This window comes from Falco naumanni, chromosome 14, assembly GCF_017639655.2.
Source record: "Falco naumanni isolate bFalNau1 chromosome 14, bFalNau1.pat, whole genome shotgun sequence".
Taxonomy (NCBI): Eukaryota; Metazoa; Chordata; class Aves; order Falconiformes; family Falconidae; genus Falco; species Falco naumanni.
Genome location: NC_054067.1, coordinates 1,921,178 through 1,938,902, shown reverse-complemented (window position 1 = coordinate 1,938,902; position 17,725 = coordinate 1,921,178). Strand labels below are relative to the sequence as shown.

The 17,725-nt window shown below is 40.5% G+C and overlaps 1 long non-coding RNA gene across 2 annotated transcripts in view; it reads right to left on the bottom strand.

The window, feature by feature from the left end:
* The window catches only part of LOC121097387, a 56,937-nt gene that overhangs the window by 35,976 nt on the left and 3,236 nt on the right, over positions 1-17,725 (bottom strand). For both annotated transcript variants that reach the window (XR_005830943.1, XR_005830942.1), the window contains one exon: positions 16,108-16,185. This is a non-coding gene — a long non-coding RNA (uncharacterized LOC121097387). The remainder of the gene's footprint in view (positions 1-16,107; positions 16,186-17,725) is intronic.

The following is a 17,725-nucleotide window of genomic DNA, read 5'->3' as shown; positions in this document are numbered from 1 at the left end:
GAGGCAGCTGTCAAGGGGAAAGGGAGGAGCAGGCTGTGCAGCATCTCTCCTGTCACACAACAGGCAGTATTTGCTATGCCAACCAGCAGTGTTTTACAGTGTACAGCATTCTCTTCTTGAATCTCCTCTTTCTCTATCGTTCAAATTGAGATATGGCTTTCAAGGTACCCAGATTAGTTTTGAAATGACAGTATAGGTACATCCTGCTTAGTATAGCTCCTGAAATTCCAGGAGTGTTCAGATCTCATTCTCTGAACCACTTGGCTTACAAAAACAGGGCCTGATGTTCAATATAAAAGGGAACTCATATACACAGGCTAGAAACTATGACAATAAACAGATGGATGCTTTTGATTCCCTCCAGTAGAGAGCAGATGTGGTTGCAAGCACAAACATATGCATTCACCCAAATTAATCGTAATATTCATTTGAGGTTTATCTCACAGTGTATCTCAAATACATGAATTAAGTATTCTATTAATGCTTTATATGTCGTAGGTCAGTGTGCTTTGGCTTTCAGACTGACTTCTGCAATAATGGAGTTAACATAAAATTGCATCCCAGCTTTGAGACAGCACCTTCAAGTAGATACAATTAATTTGTCATGTTTTTTACAAAGCCAAGTCAGACCAAAATAACAAAATTAAGACCTGGGAAAAAAGCAGTTGCAAAGCAAACCATCATCAGCTATGTAACTTGCAGCAGTACTTCAGAAAGGTGGTGGGTGGACAGCATCCTCAGGATTTCTTTAACAATTACATCCATCAGGATAGGACTTCACGCGCAGGCAATTTTTTCCCTGTAGGGGTATTTTCCCTATAGGGAACTGTAGCAAACACTCCTTTGTTAAAGAGAAGTTATGCATAAAACCGGATTAATTGGTGGAAATATTAATTCAGGGAAAAGTTGTATTTTTCGATGTCGGTATGAAGACAGCCTGATTCAGCCAGGGATTACACAATTCATTACCAATTAGTTTCCTGTATGCAACCGGTATTATGAATTTTTTGTTGTTCCTGATACCTAAATGTTTTTCATTGAAGATAACAGACTCATTTCTCAGTTCACAGACTAGCTCTTCAACTACCTCTTGCTAAGATGTTTCTAAAACCACAGGGTAGCGTGATCTGCTGTATGCAGACACTGTTGCAAGAAGTTCTTGCAATTCTACATCTCTGCCATACCAGATAATACCAGGAATATTAAATAACTATGTTACTACACTGTGATCCTTACCTCCTTTGGATTTCTTTACCCTCCCCAGGGGATTACCAGTCTCTGCTGGTGACATCTCTGGGGTTTTGCCTCCATTCATCTTGCTGCTTCAGCCTGGTTCCTCTCCCCCTGCCCCCACCCCCACCCGCCTGATGTCCCTGACACAGCAGCGAAGAGTGGCAGCCTTGCTCCCCCTCTGTTCTTTCCAGTTACTGGACCAGACAGATGTCCCTTTACCCTTGTGGATATCCCACCAATTTCAAAAGAGTCAGTGGTCTACAATTCCAACTTTGTGCCCAAGTGAAAAGCCCTGTATTACTTAAAAATGTACACACCCGCTTGTTTTGTAGAAAAAGACTTTAAAATAGAAGTATTTGAAAATTATCTTCTATTATTGAACCACAAAGCAGCCAGGTTCCACCCTGTAGCTCCTGGAGGGCAACAAGAGATACTCAGTGGCTTAATGACCCAACACAAAGACAAAATGCAAAACTAGATCCTAAAAAACTCCTTTTAAAGAGGTCACATCTTTTCAGATGAATCTGAATCTCAGTGTCACAGGCAACTGTCAACTAGAGAAAGTCTGCCTCTATATTCACTTGTTCGCTGTTCTGCATCCATCTCCTCCTTGCCCAAACACTACGTGGCATGTTTTTGTTTAAAATTCTTTCTTAATGTCACCCTAGTACAACCCTGGAAGGGGCTTAACTGTGACGGAGAATGAAATGATTCATTTCTGCTCAGTCACAACGTTGAAGGATGTCATGGTAAAATTGGAGATAGATTATATAGAACTATCCTCTCATTTGCGAAATGATGGGGCTGTAGATAGCAGTAAGATCACATCAGTGTCTGCCTAATAATATGGACTGCTGGTTTTATGTGGCTCTATTTACAGTAGCTATCACAGAAGACTGTAGAGCACCTTCTGTAGACCTCATCTGGGGCTGATCACAGCTCGTGCGTGGAAATTCCCTACATGCTCAGTGATCATTTCTACAGGTGTTGCTGTAAATGATTTTATTTAACCATATATTACACTTTCCCTCCAAGCTTGTTCTGGAGAAAAATGTCAATGCACTGCTAAGCTAACCAGTGACAACAGCCTGTTGTGACGAGCAGTACTGAAAAGATTTTAAAGGAAAGGGAAAACTCCAGCAGTACCTGTCACAGGTACCCCACAGCTGGTGAAAGGCAGACTCACTGCTACAGGATGCATTAATCAATTAGATAATTTATTATTAGATACTGTTATTCAGAGATAAATCATACATGATTACTCAGTCTCAACCACAGAAGAATTCAGGAGCAAAGATACTCATCCAGCAACCCTGATATATGCAGAGGTTTCCCTAGGTGGTAACAACAGAGCTGGCTATTGTAAAGGAGAACGCATTTGTTTTAGTATCACAACACAAAAAATATAAGCAGAGGTCCTGTAAGTACAAAAAGTGTTTTGCCAGTGTCTCCTGGGTCATAAGTAATTTTTTGTCATCCGGTGCCCCTGCTTCTTTTGCTGAATAAATAACCCTAACTGATTTCCCTGCTTCAGATGATCTGTCCAAGCAAATAATCTTTTCATTTATTTTCCCCTTGCCTAGGAGGAAATTTTTCTTTTCTATTAAAAGATGGTTGCACGGGAATATTGGTCAATGGTCTATGAAATGAGAGAAAGAGTGAGAGAGAAACTCTGTGTTGATAATTTAGATAAGGATTTATCTAGAGCCATTCTTCTGGGTTTATCCTCTCGGTAGCTGTCATTTCCCAAAACACAGAGGGAACAATGTCATTCTCACTTGAGCCTGAATGTGCATTGTTTCTTTCTACTGGAAAGAACCAAAATTGTTCATCTTATGTGTCACGAATTCTGTAATGGCATAATCTAATGGAAATACATCCCCTGTTCATTGGAAAAGTATCACCATTTTAGGAAGAAGGAGGCTATTTTTTGCGTTATAAGGCTCTGACTAGCCTCGGTGGACAGACTGCTGACATCTGTGAAGTGTCCAGAAAGCTACAAATCTGTTTCAATGTAAGCCGCCACTTCGAAGAGGAAAACAGAACTGTGTGACACCAGGCTTATTTGGGTAACATCCTAAAAAGACACTGAGACATATTCCAGCATGGTCCCAAGAAAGAGCTGGGCTGGCACAGCTAAGAGGTAGAGCAGAGCTGGGAAGAAGCAGTTCGGTGTGAGAGAAGGGGAACCGTTTCAGCGGGCAGAGCCAACAAAGCCTGTGCATTGATGAGCTATGGCTTCAGCAAGATATTCAGTCTGCTTTGGTTCTCTCTAGAGTCAGTGCAAAGACAGAGAAACCTCTAGAAGGTGATCTAAGACATCCAAGTTACGCTTTTACCGTGAGCAGCCCTCAGAGATCAGCATACTCTTTGCTCACCTCAGACGAGTAGCCTGATATTTCGCTATGTCAGGCACTTAGGCTAAGCCTAAAGATAAACCTAAAGATGAAATTCTTCCTCCAGATTTTGTGGCACATGTAACACTTGTACAGTGCTAAGACTGAAGGGGTCCAGGTTCCCTTTCCCTCTGGTGCTAGGGAATAATTACTATCTATATTAGGCAGAAGTTGAAACGTAAGAGCAAGAACAATCTATTCTGAGCTCAGATCCGTCCCAGAGGATTAGCAATATACTTGTTTCATAGGAAACAGGTATTCAAAAGTGTTTAGCTATTTAAGGCATCATATCTTCACATAATAAAGGAATCTGGGTGTCACAAAGAGCAAACCAGCCACCTCCCGAAAGACAGTGTCTCTTTAAAATGTCTCTAGTTAGCAACCTAGACACACACCCAAAATCACTGCTCAAGAGATAGCGCTGCTCCTGTGAGATCTCCCTGATGGCAATGCTGATGGGATTTTTATCTTACTTGTATCCTGGTGATGAATGTATAAGCAAATGCAGGCAAATTGATAGCCCTTCTCTTTTTATCCTGCCTATTTTTATTCATATAATTGTCTAATCCTTATTTGAAACTCCCTAAGCTATTTGCCTCAATAATTTAAGTTTTATTCATACTCTGGGGTTTGAAGAAACAGAGCATGGTGTCTCCTGCAAGAAAAATCCAAATGATGTTTCTTTGTGGCTGGAATTTAATCTATTCTAAGTGGTGCCTCTGGTCCCTAGTGCTTTGCTTAGCATAGGTTAGCTCTCTGGTGCTGAAAATAGAAGATATTTTAGCATTTATGTGTAAGTATCTGCATGCAGGAATGCAAATCTGTAAAAGCTCTGGAGTTCATCTAAAATGCTAACAGAATTATAGAGCTCCCAGTCTACAGAGCTTCCATCCTGAAGAAGACATGATATTCATCGCTCCTTCCCAGACATATGTCGCTATAGGTCTCTCTCTTTATCCACTGGTCAGCAGGGAGTGGTCATAACTTTCACGGTTGTTATGCAAAGAAAATGGCCTTGAATTTTATTGAGGGTGAGGGTGTTGCTTACATTCTTGCTCTCTAGAGGTGTTAATTCCAGATGTGAGAGCAGTCATTCTCTTGAGTGCTTTTTAGACTTTTATAATTCTGCTCAGGTGTAATCTAATTTAACAGTTAGAGCATCCTTCCTATATACCAAATGGAAAGAAACAAAACCAATCGGCTCTCTCAGCCATATTACAGCGAACAGAAATGAAAACGAGAGAAATCTACCGCTGCCTCCATGGAGAAAGACCATGGCCCAGCAGCAGCAAGCTTTGCCACAGGAATGACATGCTGAGTGGGGGCAGCTCTGGAGAGGAAGGGAATCAGGGAATACCACAGCTGTGGGCTCTTACACATTACCTACTAGTCTGAGTGTCACATCCTCGTGTGTGTACACACAGCATTTGTACACTAACTTTACCATCAAGTAATGAACTACTTCTGTTCAAAGAGTGTTCTAAATTAAATCACTTTTCAGGCAATCTGATTTCACAGATCTCCTTCCTCATCATACGTAAATGACATATTCTTTATTTGCATAGTGCAACAGGAGAAAATGCCAAAATGAAGTTTGACAATCTAGTTTCTACTTCTGTCTACTACTACCTAAGTGACTCTGGGCAAGCTATTTTTTTCTGCATGTACTCCCCATTCAGGCAGGTGGGCACATTGCAATCCATGAATACTGTCAGGCAGTTCCGTTTATTAACATTTCAAAGTAAAGTAATTCTAAATCCCGCAGTAAGAGCTCCTGAAAATCTTCCATAGCAAAGATTTTGAGCAGCTCTGCATTTCTTGGCTCTCTCCACAATAGGATACAAACTTGTTCAGACATCACAAGAACAACTGCTAGTATGTCACTTGCAAGTGCAACAAGGCCAACAGATGCAGAGCCTGATCTTGCTGCCCCTGTACAACGGTAGTCCTGTTCCAAACATTGTGTCATGTGGGTGAGGAAAGGAGGAGGAAACAAGGAAGCTTGTCTAGAAAAATTTCATCCCAGAGATCAGATTATTCCTGAAACCTACACTGGTGAGCACGGCCCTCAGATCCCCCCTCACGTCTGCATAAATCATCAGCTCTCGTGGGGCCAGGAGAGCACTGGTAGGGCACCTGAGTTCCTTTCGAGAAGGATCGTGCAAGGCAAGTTAAGAACTGGAAAGCACGTTTGCTGAATAATTGCCTGAGGTGAATTTTAGATCTCTCAAGAGGCTCCAGCCACATAATTGCAAATACTTTTTATTTTATCTGAACTTCGTAATTCTAACTTGTAGTGATTAAATTAAAATTCCCGTCTCAGATCTGTAGAAACACAAGTCCTAATAACAACCACTAAATATCAGTATCACATTCAGCCTTAGTAATCTGCTTAAAAAAGCAAACATCTGCAATCACATTATCAACCAGCCAAGGGGCTGAAGTCTCCCAAAGGGATATGCTGGGTTAGAGAGAAATTTTGCTTAGAAAGGAAGCTCAGATCATCAGCATGAAAAAATCCCAACCAAAGACAGCAACTATGTGCTGTAAAACCTAACCACCGTAATGAATAGCAACCTTTTTTGTCTCTCTTCCATGCCTGAACAATTAAAAAGCTTCCAATAGATTCTCCCCCTCCTAAATGCAGGTCCATCCACTGTTTAAAAAGATTGCTTCAGGTTTATCATGACTCTAGAATTCTTTGTTTCTGGCATGCACAACTAATACAATAAACACCCTCACATTCTTATGTGGTATTGGTAAATAAATAAAAATAATCCCTAACACAATCCCCCACATGTCATCATGATAACAATGCTCTGGAGCATCTTATGCTTGCACACTGTCATCATCCAAACAGCATCAGCCATCTGAGCGAGCCCGGGTAGGTTTTCTTCTTTAATGAATCACAGAGAGAAACCAAATGTTGAAGCTGATCCTGCTGAACAGAACCCTCACAGCATTATGATACAACTGTAAAAAACAGAGGCAGACTCCGTTTCACATCGCTAACAGCATTGCCTGTGCTTCAATTTCTTCTGTCAAGGCGCAGTTTCTTTGGAAGAACTACAGCAAATATCATCCACGGCAATCAGTCTGTAGAGGCTAGTGTTGCCACTGGCAACTTCGGGCAGAAAAGGATAACTTAGTGGTTTAGGGAGAAGTTTGATTCAGAGTAGATGGCAAACACAAGGCCCCTGACATATGGAAAGGTGGCTGGGAAGCGAAAGGGGCTGTTTGGGCAGAAGACACGGGAGTACTGCTTTCCCCACTCCATGCCACCGAGCAGCGTCAATGCTGTGTTGCTGCTCCAGGCAGGACGCAATTAGGCATCGTAACGCGTGAAACTCATCTGCTGTACAGTTCGCCTGTGCGGCTGGGTGTCAGCACTCTCTGCTGCACAGTCTGCCTGTGGTCACTGGCAGGGTCTCAACATTCAGATTGTTTTAAGCGAGGTCTCAACATCTATGGTGAGGGGCTTGGTCCCGATTACAGCAGGCTCAGCAACAGCACCAAGTTACAGTTTTAGCAAATTACTCCCTTTCAGCTGGGCTAGACACACTGTCTGGAGTACCTACCAAATGTGAGGTAATGTGGCTTGGACTAAACCTAAATGGTTTCATGCAATTTGGATTACTTCAATTACTTCACCGAAGGCACCCGATATTTAACCTTTACCCCACCCACTTTTCTTTTGTTGTTGGCTGTTGTAACTGTAGTACACACAGGTCAATGGCCAGCTCCCTGCCTAAGGCTTTGTTATCTTTTTGATAAATCTCACTCATTACAGTTTTTACTTCCTGCAATTGGAAAGGATTACAAAGACTTGGACAATGAGAGAGTTAACTAGGACTGCAAAGCACATTTTCAAGATCTAAATTCTACATCTTCAGTTCTCTATTGTTTTTCAGTGACTCTGAAGTACAGAATGAGGGGGCTCTACCTAAAAGAAGCAAGTGAAGTCTTAAATGCATACTTGATTGAGTATGATTACCCACCAGCTCTTTTGAACACTCATCTACAGACAGGGAGAAATGAAGCATGGAAAGAAGGCACAATAGCTTTGTATGTAACAAACATTAATGTTCTTGGTTGGGAAGCAGTATGCTTAAGGCTTCGGAAGCACTCTGAAGTCCCTGGTCTCCTTCACACTACAAATGCATCAACAGTAGAAGGGATGTTTACAACTAAACAACTATTAATATGTTGTAGTTAATTAATACACATGGATTTAAGTCTCAGCATTAACATTTGGATATGATAAAATACAGCATTGTTTAGATCTTTGGTTTTACTTTAGTATGCTGAAAAAGGCAGATCAGAATAGATTCTGGCTTTCAAACATTCCTGAAACACGGAATTTCTAATGTACACAGAGAGAAATTATAAACGATGGAGAGACGTCCTGTCCGCAGAGGACAGGATGAGAGCACAGTGGGCACTGACCCTCCTTGAACTGGGAAAATTCACTTCATCTCCCTAGCACAATCCATAGCTCTGTAAATCAGGTCACTGTGGATGTGCTGCTGTTGAAGCCCTGGCTTCAACTACTACATTAATCTGCTTATACTCCCACTGGCTCTAAGACCGAAGTAAGTTGCCTTTCTTAGCCCTAAGACTGGCCCATACGGTTGGGTATAGCCTGACACGACTTCTTTCCTCCTGCACCTATTTTGCAATCGGTATCCCAAGTAGTTAGTTCAAAGCTTTACTGGGTGTTCTTACACGAGGTGACACCTCTGACTGCGGCACGGGTGCACCCAAAGCCCCTGACCCTCTGCTCTCACTACAGATCAGAACGATGAGCACTTCACTGACGTAACGCTCTGCACAGTGTTCACAATCAACGGCCAGCCCAGACAATTCTACATACCAGCTGACACCAGCTCTGCTCCTGGCTGCGGTTAGGGGAGAGCAAAACAGAGTTCTAAATGAGAACACTGCTAGATTTCCTAGGCCCTCGGGCCATGCCTTCTACATGCAGCCATGCCTGCTACACAAGACTTACCATACTAAAACCCAGAAACGGTTACAAAAGGTACTTGTTAAAGAGCTGGCCATGGAATATTATGACAGCTTTTGTTAAAAACATCATACGTTATAGGTCAGCTACAGTACTGCATTGCCATTAGAACAGAAAAGCCAAGAGAGACAGCAGGTACTTTTAAAATTATTTTTTTACCATTAGACCAGTATATTACATCCTGGATGATAAATACTGATGGCCTTCAAGACACTTGTAATCCATATACGTTCTTTCTCTTCATAATTGATTGGCAATTTAGGCTTAACTGCATAAGCAAGTTACCCTAAGCATCTAACAGGCATTAAAGCAAGTAAGCTGGGCATCTGTTAATGTGCAAAGAACAGGGAAACAAAGATCCTGAATGGCAGCAAAGAGGCAGATGAAAGCAGCACTCTGAGGTTATTTGTTTTCATTCACCTCTAGGGACTCAGTCAACAGACACACAAATTTCGGTGCACCAAAACCACGTTACCATCTTGTGAATGAGAGAACACCTTCTTCGTAAAGGAATTGGCAGTTTGCTCATCCTTAGTAAAAATATACAGGCTGACTAATCACTGAATTTGTACTGTCAGTAAGAAGCAACTGCAGCAGTGTCTCTGTCTTGTCAATAAAAGGGAAAACTTGGCACTCCTGACACCTTCATGGTGACTAGCAACGGCCTCTGTCTCCGCAAGACTTGACATCCCTCTGGTCCGCAGCGGCGGGGAGATGAAAGAGGCAAAGGATAGCCATGTACAACATGTGCATTTTCTTTGGGACAACTACTGAGCAAACTCTCTGATGGGATGCTGTAAAGACAGTTCTCATGGGGCTATTTCATGTCAGCAGCTGATTCCATCTGTTGACATTACTCTGGTCACTACGTCTTGAATACTTTATTTTTAATTCTTTTTTTTTGGTCCTAGATCAAAATTTTGCCCACAGACACTTAGGTACAAATTACCACTGATGTGGGAGTCTGCAAAAGTCAGGTATAAACAAGAGCCCTCAGACCATACCCTGTGCATGTTTGTTTGCGTGATATTTTTTTAAGCAAGGTATTTTCAGGTCCCCTATGAAAAATATTTAGGAAAGATGTATTCGCTTTTATTCCATTGAACCAAATGATTCTGTTCATTAAAGATACACTTTATTCCTTGCACACAGCAAGCTCCTGCTCAGCAGGCATTTCTGGCATGCAGAATCAGTTATATTCACCCTCCACAGACCCTGGTGTTTCAAAGTCTCCTTGTCCTCTAGCACCACAGGCCAAGTTTGGTTACAGGCCAGCTCCTTCAACTTTTTTTGTAATTCTGTGATTAAGTAATGTCTTCAACCTTTCACTTCACAGAAGCACAGCGTAATTGAGGTTGGAAAGGACCTCTGGGGACCGTGCAGTCCAACCCTCTGCTCACAGCAGTCAGCCAGAGCAGGCTGCTCAGTACTGGGCCCAAACTGAGGTTTGAATATTTCCAAGGACAGAGATGCCATGACTCCTCTGGGCAATCTGTTTGAATGCAGTTAAATTTGAAATTCACTATCCACACTTATCTCAACATCTTTTATCTTTATAATTAAAAGTGACTATTAGCAATGTCTGCATGTGGAGATCACACACAGATCCCCAACCTCACCTGCCCTGGGGGGGAGGATGGTGCCTTTCATACCCAAGTCAAACCTCTCCCGTCAGACAGAGGATTGTTGTTGCCAGTGTTTAAAGGAGTATCATCATAAATAATTTGTTTTAAAACAATATCCAAATTTCCAGAACACACGATAGGACTGAATCCACAGAAGTTATAATATTTACTTTGCCTTTTATCACTGATGTTTGGCATTTTCATTTCAATGCAAGCATTAAAACTATAATATCTCCCGACAGTTTTATTTTCCATTTTTTATCATACTTTTATTTTTGTTATAGGCCTGTCTCTGATACTCATTATTTTAAGGTCTAATTGCTATCTGATCTTCAGTGCAGACTAGTATTAAAAGGAAAGGGCAAATTGCTTTAGGAGATTAACAATCCAATCAAAAATAACTACCCTACATGTTTTGGTACTGTAACTTCCCCACTTCCTTTTCTTCCCTACATAGCCTACCACTCCAAGGACAGACATTATCATATTCTGCTTCTAACAACAAATACATTATTGTTAAAAGACAAATATGCCCTGTCTATCAAACAACAGAGCAATAAATATGCAAACTGAATAATGCAGAGGCACCTGAAGCCATCGGAACCTCTGTCTGGAAGCAACACTTAAGTTTGTTATGTGCTGTGACTCTACCGGTGTCTTTTCCTTTATAAATAAAAAGATACTAAAATGTGTTTCTTTGTAGTAGTTAACACTGACCACATTATTGCAACAGTGGTAAGAGGCCTGGGAGAGACTGGGTCTGATAGGATCACACAGGTTAGGAATGAATTGGAGGGAGAGTGTTTTAGAGGTGGCTGCAAAGATCATAATTGCCAGCAAGAGTAGCTGTGCCTGCAGAAACATCTACCCAAGCCTGCCAACCCGCAGGGGAAACCAGAAAAACACAGGGTATCTGACAGGGACACTGTGCTCAGCAGCAGTAGCTACAATTGCAACAAGAATGGTTTCCTAGTCTAACTTCCCAGGCCATTTTTGGAAAAAGGTCCCAGTACTGAAAATAAATGAAGACCTTAAGCTCTTAAATTATTTCCATCTGTACACCAAGTAGGAAGCCTTCACAGTAAGTTGGCAAAAATACTGATTTTAAAACAAAAAGGTAAGGTTGAGTTATCGCTGGAAATTGTTAGCATTGCTCAAGAGAGCCAGCAAATTCTGCATTTGTCTTCAAAACCGGCACTGAGCAGGCAGCAGCTCTGCCAGCCCTCACTGCCTGCAGCCTCCTGCCAGGGAGCTTCACCCCACTGTTGTCCTTCGCCTTTAGGGAGCAAACCAGCCCTGTCACACCACGGCTGCTCTGCAGAAATTCCCTGTCAGGAGGCCAGGTAGTGGTTGCCTCTGTAGAGCAAGCCAGGTAGGATGCTTTGCTGTTCTTCACAGAAAATTCTGCAATGGCCTGCCTCTTGTAGCCATTGGGTCAGCAGTGACACTCCTTCCATCCAGCCACCACAATGGTTTCCCAATTCACGGCATAAATTAATCACATGCATCTGCCTAGTAGGTAACTACGCTCGCACTTCCAACTTGTTTAACTGCTTTAACTGAACCTTTATTGCAGTACAATGATTTTAAATTAATACTATTATAAACAGGAGTTGAATGAGCAACCAAACCAGAAGGGGCCTATACCCTGCGCTGGTGTTTCACTATCCCATGTAGCTGTAGCAAGAGCTGCTATGGAAAGCCAGAAAACGGGACAGGTATGCTTCGGTTCTTGTGATTGTTAAATACATAGGGCAAGAAATGTTAAGAAGGAAAAAATTCAGAGCCAAGTTGTCTGGACTGTATGAAAAGTTTATTTGTAAAAAGGTTGTGACGATTGTTAAAAACATAAGGTATGAAATGTTAAGAAGGAAAAAAAAAAAGGGAGGAATTGTAGAGGAATGAAGGCAGGTTAATTAACATTGATAATATATAGCTGTGGGCCGGCTTCAGGGGCAGTGGGTTGGCTGATGGGGATAATGTGCAGCTGTGGCTGGTTCCTGCTAAGTAGTTAAATAGCTCTAAGGGAAGAGAATAAAGTCTAAGTAACAGCCTAGCTTTTAAGTTTTTAAAGCTTCTGTAACTCCTGGGGTTATACCAGCCTAGGTCAGTGTCACCTTATCTAGCCATTTTTTTGGGTTTAGACACAAGCCTGCTCTTGTGCTTAATGTTCCCTGATGCTGGAAAGGACCAACAGGACACTAAGACCCTAAGGACAAGCAATTTTATTCAGCCAGAGTACATTTAAAAACACGTAACAGCTTCTGTTACATGCTAATGGTGCCACAGTTTCACTGTCTCATCTTACTCTGTCAACTTGGTGGCTGAATTATGGTTTTAATATCTTAAGCCTCTACTCTGACTATGATTAGTTGTTGGTTTTTTTCTGATCTGCACTTTAGAGTAATACATTGTTAGATACTTTATCTGGTTATAACAGAGCATTGTGAAAAGAAAATCTCTTTGCTATTGTGAGTTATGTATCTCTATGGCCATACATGATCTAAACATGTTCAGAATCTGTGAATTTTTCAGAACATGAGTACAAGTTCCTGATAAAAAAGAAATACATCTTTATGCTTCATTTTTTTTGATTAAAACCAGCAGCACATTTCAGCATTAACACTTTTCCCGGTTTACATATTTTCATCACAACCTCCATTCAAAATGCAGCTTCCATCCATTCTTTACAATCATTCTGCTTTAAATATTTAACGATACACACACAAAATACAATATTGGATCAATGTGGCCTTTATTTCACAAGCCATTCCCAAGGGACTACATGCATGCAAACACCTTAACCCATAAATAAGTATGCAGCTGATCAGTCTATGTAATTATCCATAGCTGAGAGAAGACTATAAATGTACTTTACTTTTCAAAATTCAGGAACAAATCTAGCAGAGTTTTTTAAGTTGAGCTATCACAGGAGTCAGCAGGTGTTCTATGAATGAAGAATTTGAAAGCTGAGGATTTCGGCTGTAAGTGTTCCTCAGTTTGAAGAATTTATAAAGGTAAATAGGTACACGGAGTAATAATGGAAAATTCCATTTAATACAGGACAAAAGAAGGGCGGATGCAGATATATTCTTAATGAAGGGAACAAAGCTTGACAAGGAGCTGACAGACTAGCCAATACCTTCAGGTCTTCGGGGTAGGTAACTATCCCAAGCTGAATCAATCTATGGACTGTGCAAATCACAGGGGCACAAAAACCTGCCTTCCACCAAATCAAGTTAAACACTTCTCCCACCACACCTATTCAGACTTGATATGCCCCAGCCTCTTTCCTGTATGTCTAATTTGTTCCACAGAACTGCCAGGTAGCCCCAGTCTCTTCCTTCACGAGCATTTTGATAACAAACAGAGGGTTACATTGATTCAGGAGGCTCATTTGCTAGCAGAATGGGATTTTCAAGCAAAGGTTTCCAGGCTCTGAAGTCCACAATTCAAAATGCACTGCTATGTGAAGATACCTAATCAAATTCTAATCTAGCTGGGGAGAGCTAAATTCTTAGAAGTTTTAAACTTCTAAGGAAAATAACTAAGCTACAAGTTTTTATAGCTCTCCAGCTTAAGTATAATTTTTGAAAGCATACGAAGTTGAGGTAACTGAAATAGAATGATACTTTAATGATGCTTTGCCCATTAGGTTATTAAAGAGATCAGTCAATTTGTTTCACTTGCTTTTAATTATCTTCTGTGGAGTCATTCTGGTTTTATACTGGTGTAAACACATCACATCCCATGCTGTTTAATTTCCTTAAAGATTTTGTTTGCCTGTTTCTAATTTTATGAGGACTTTAACTTCCAGGTGTTTAAATCAGCAATGAAAGAAAAAGATGATCATCTTACACTGCAATAGAATCAATCCAAACTATATTTTAACTTTATGAGTGTTCGTTTTCTTATATCGGCAATTCCCAGTCAGCAGTCTCAGGCAAGATAGCCTGACACTTTTAACCATATAAATACCGTGATTTTGAAATAACTGTAGGCTTCTGCTTGTTATTGCTTAAGATTCAACAGAGGATGCATTGTAAATGGGCCTTTAAGGAAACCAATTCTATTATTGCTGCTAGCTGGGGCAATGACAACCATCCTGAAAGTAAAATTACTGCCATTAAATCAAGAAACTAATTAGAATCAGATCATCAAGTTCATTTTCTGCTGGAAACTTGGTCTACCAGCATGGGGTAGAATGATTTCCTCAAGAGTACATATCAGGGCTGAGCCAATCCTATTGGGTTAGTGTATTTCTGATATTCAAGCTGACTGAAAGCAGCTCAGCAGTTCAAGAAGGTTCACAGGCACTTGTGGTAACTAGATCTGGGCTAGCAACTCTCACGAAGAAGAAGGCTGGGAACATGCAGATTTGGAAATCTGGTTCATGCCTGTGCATGGAGTCAAAAGGAATCAGACTCTAATCTTCCTCCATAATCGCAAGTGTACATGGAGCCTTCAGATGACTGCATCAAAACCAAAGGCACTACTTTTGCTTTTCCCACCCTTTTTCATTATTGAGATCCCTCCATCCCTAAACTCTGACAGTAAAGATCAACATGGTATCATATGGAAAGGATTACAGTTTGACTATGCTCAAGCTTCTAAAACAAAGAGAAAATCTCTCTAGTTCACATAACAAGATATTAACTGCATTTGGCAATATTTGTGAGATACTTGCTGAAAATCCTCTTTCATACACAGACACTGGAAATCCCCTGCACACGTCGTTTAACTTGTCTGCCAAACTCAATGTCAGCTTCCTGCTGTCTATCTTCTCCCTCTGTAGGTGGTTCAGCTACTCAGAAGGTGCATAATTATTTCATGAATATCCTTCAGTAAGCTTATTAAACTTGGGAAAAAAGCATAGGGCTTTTAAAGTTCTGATCTCATACATACTTGAGAATGCTGTGATATGGTGATTCACTCAAAATGATAACCAATTAGACAACTTTTCATTATCAAAAGATAATAATGAAAAAGATAATAAATAAGAGGATGTATCTTGTCATAGAAAAAAGTGCTGCTGTTAGAATTCGGGAATCTTGGTTGTCATTCTCTCTGACCTTAAAGGAATCATGTACTCTTTAAGCCTTTGACTTCCCACCTATAGCGTGGCAACACTAATACTAAGACATTTTGCATGTCTTTTGAGAGCAATTAAATGTTTTGAATGTTCTTCAAAATTATATGAGTCAGTGCAAAATGTGTTCCCACATGTATACTTAATTGGTTTTTAAGAACATTTTAGGCATATGCGTGCCTATGTGTCTAATATGAACTCTCACTCAGCCTGTAGTAATTGGAGACCAAAGAAAAAACACCAAAATTTACATCTATGAGGTCCAATCTATTAATGGGACTTCAGAGTTATCAATTCTACAATTGTGATTTCTTTATAACCAACACACACTGAAGGGAATGATAAATTTACTTAATAGCTGCAGCATTATTGAACACACAGTCTAGTGGAACATTCCACAAAGCACCGAGTGGTTTGCCTGATCGCTTCCAGCTACCTATCCCACAGGAGTTGGAAACATCAGCCATGTTTCAAGGAAGCTGCTGGTAAGAATATAATAGCTTAACCAATACAATGAAAATCACTATTTAAGGTTATGGAGGCTGTATTTATTGAGAAGGTCTGTCTTAGACTAGGATACTAAAGTCCTCAAACATCTGCACACACATGCATACACAGTTAAGTGGCAGAAACTGGTTGCTCAAGTTGAGATTTTTGTCCAGTTTCTGAGTTCTCAAACAGTCCCAGAAAAGGAAGACAGAAGTTTTTTCTACAAAAATACAATCACCTAAAACAACTCACCTTACCAATAAGGAAATGCTCCGAGCATCATTGATGTTCCTTCTTCCAGGCCACAACATTTCTCAGAAATAAGCCTGCCTTCAGGGGAGATTACAAAGATGTCAAAATGGTGTTCTCTGAACAAACTACAAAATCACTTCACCTTCTCCAGTAGAAATAATATTCCACCAATAAAAGAATTAGAAAACCAGAAAAAGCCTTGGCTAATATGACTTACAGCACATGTAGGAGATTTCAATACAGCAACGACTAATATCACAAAAGCTGGTGAAAGAACAAATAAACACTGTGTTTTTACAATAGATGGATATATGATGGGTTAAACCCCTCATATCAATGTCAATATGAAAAGCTGCAATTTCTAAATTAAGGCATTTTCTGAACTATCAAAACAATTTATCACTTTGAAGCAAATTCTGAAAGATTCCCAAGAGAGTCAACCTATTAGTGAAGAAAACTGATTAATATGTCTACTATCGATCTGTTGAAGTGTATGATGACTTTGCCTTTTCTTTTGAAAGCTCTCCCCACAGCAACACACTGGGAATTCATCAGGATGGTCCACAAGGAAATCATTAAGCAGAAATTATAAAAGGAGAGAATAAAATGAAGAAAATCTCAAACATTTACTCTATGGGTTTCCCAGCTCTCTTCTTTCACAGGAATTCATGTCATGTTCAGGAAAAAAACCCAACCCATCCATCTAAGGGAATGCTTTGTTCCTCCGAAGCACAATGATAAACCACTGGCCTCAAATACCCAACTATTTAAAGGATCTTCTTGAACGCACCTACAATAACTAACTCTGAATGGGGAAAAATTAAAATGAACTGATGCAAACATGTATACAAGGATGCAGACTGAGTTTAAAAAACACCACCTTTGTGCACCTCTGAAAGCAAGAGGATCTTGCATTGGAACTTTCTTATGCTCAAGTTGCTGTTGTAAGCAGCACTGAATCTATTCAGATACAAAAAGATCAAGACTATTGTGAAAGATGTGATTTAGAGATTCAGTCCCATCCCATCTTAGGTTTAGGATCAGCAGACAGACAATTCCAAGTGAAGTACTCTGAGAAATCAAGAGTGGATCTAATTCTTAACTCTCTTCCACTACAAGTTTTACTTCCTCTGAAAGAAACTACTTTCAAACGCCTGGTCAGTCTCCTCTGCTCTTCAGACAGCACCTCCCACAGCTGTGTCTCTTCTCCAACAGGTCTTTATGTCTCTGTTGAAGAGCTCAGATGCTTCCGCAGAAATGAAAATACATATGTACATACATATATGAACAGATATTTCATAATGCTGGCTAATGGAACTTTATTGCATTTTCAGATGTTTTCCCACAAGGTTATTGCAATTTCTTGCTACTGTAAGGAGAAAGGACTCACAAGGAAATCCGCAATCTATGCATGCAGTTTGCATTGAAATGCACCCAAAAATGGCAAGGTAAATGTTTGCTATTTACCACCATGTTAGGACAAGCAGTGAATAACAATATTTGTCCAGCTGAAAGTGCAAAGCAACATTAGGAAGACAGTTATGATACCCGGAATTTAGCCTATGCACTGAGGCTAATACCAAGCCTTGGAATGCAGCTTTGTGATCACAAGTGGTAA